Below are 1857 nucleotides of genomic sequence, written 5' to 3' on the forward strand. Positions count from 1 at the left end.
TTGCAAAAAACGGCGTCAAAATTCGACCTCTAGAGCACTTTCCTTTAGTATGTCTCCTCACGGAAAAGGACGTCTACCCGTGGCACTTTGGTAATGGCTCGGCAGCCTATTATAGGGGGGAGGGGTGTCGTGATGCTGAAACTCGAGTTGCCCAAAGGCTTGCTGGGCGCAATGCCAGCAAGATGCACGTTGCCTTGCCATCCCCTAGGCACACTAGCAAGCACGTTGTGGTTGTGGTGTGCCGCCGGGCTCCCCCGCCCCCCACGGAGGCACCCGCCGTTGCAACGATGGCTCGGAGCGTTGCAACGGAGGAGCCAAATTTTCATATCTCAGAATTGGCTCGTGCATTTTTCGTGAAATTTTGAGGGAACCTTGGTAATATTATGTGAAGGCTGCACAAAAAAATCCAGGTCAAAAATCGCATGTTTGCTCCGTTTTTCATTTTTTTTGAATTTCCGGCATTCCGGGCGGTAAAAAAATCGTCAAAAAAAATCGGCACGGTGTAAATTCACCAAATTTGGAGGATGGAAAGATCTTATTTTTCTAGAGGTTGTTGCAAAAAACGGCGTCAAAATTCGACCTCTAGAGCACTTTCCTTTAGTATGTCTCCTCACGGAAAAGGACGTCTACCCGTGGCACTTTGGTAATGGCTCGGCAGCCTATTATAGGGGGGAGGGGTGTCGTGATGCTGAAACTCGAGTTGCCCAAAGGCTTGCTGGGCGCAATGCCAGCAAGATGCACGTTGCCTTGCCATCCCCTAGGCACACTAGCAAGCACGTTGTGGTTGTGGTGTGCCGCCGGGCTCCCCCGCCCCCCACGGAGGCACCCGCCGTTGCAACGATGGCTCGGAGCGTTGCAACGGAGGAGCCAAATTTTCATATCTCAGAATTGGCTCGTGCATTTTTCGTGAAATTTTGAGGGAACCTTGGTAATATTATGTGAAGGCTGCACAAAAAAATCCAGGTCAAAAATCGCAGGTTTTCTCCGTTTTTCATTTTTTTTGAATTTCCGGCATTCCGGGCGGTAAAAAAATTGTCAAAAAAAATCGGCACGGTGTAAATTCACCAAATTTGGAGGATGGAAAGTTCTTATTTTTCTAGAGGTTGTTGCAAAAAACGGCATCAAAATTCGACCTCTAGAGCACTTTCCTTTAGTATGTCTCCTCACGGAAAAGGACGTCTACCCGTGGCACTTTGGTAATGGCTCGGCAGCCTATTATAGGGGGGAGGGGAGTCGTGATGCTGAAACTCGAGTTGCCCAAAGGCTTGCTGGGCGCAATGCCAGCCAGATGCACGTTGCCTTGCCATCCCCTAGGCACACTAGCAAGCACGTTGTGGTTGTGGTGTGCCGCCGGGCTCCCCTGCCCCCCACGGAGGCACCCGCCGTTGCAACGATGGCTCGGAGCGTTGCAACGGAGGAGCCAAATTTTCATATCTCAGAATTGGCTCGTGCATTTTTCGTGAAATTTTGAGGGAACCTTGGTAATATTATGTGAAGGCTGCACAAAAAAATCCAGGTCAAAAATCGCAGGTTTGCTCCGTTTTTCATTTTTTTTGAATTTCCGGCATTCCGGGCGGTAAAAAAATCGTCAAAAAAAATCGGCACGGTGTAAATTCACCAAATTTGGAGAATGGAAAGATCTTATTTTTCTAGAGGTTGTTGCAAAAAACGGCGTCAAAATTCGACCTCTAGAGCACTTTCCCTTAGTATGTCTCCTCACGGAAAAGGACGTCTACCCGTGGCACTTTGGTAATGGCTCGGCAGCCTATTATATAGGGGGGAGGGGTGTCGTGATGCTGAAACTCGAGTTGCCCAAAGGCTTGCTGGGCGCAATGCCAGCAAGATGCACGTTGCCTT

The sequence above is a fragment of the Arachis ipaensis genome, chromosome B7, assembly GCF_059453495.1.
Source record: "Arachis ipaensis isolate K30076 ecotype BB chromosome B7, ASM5945349v1, whole genome shotgun sequence".
Lineage (NCBI taxonomy): Eukaryota > Viridiplantae > Streptophyta > Magnoliopsida > Fabales > Fabaceae > Arachis > Arachis ipaensis.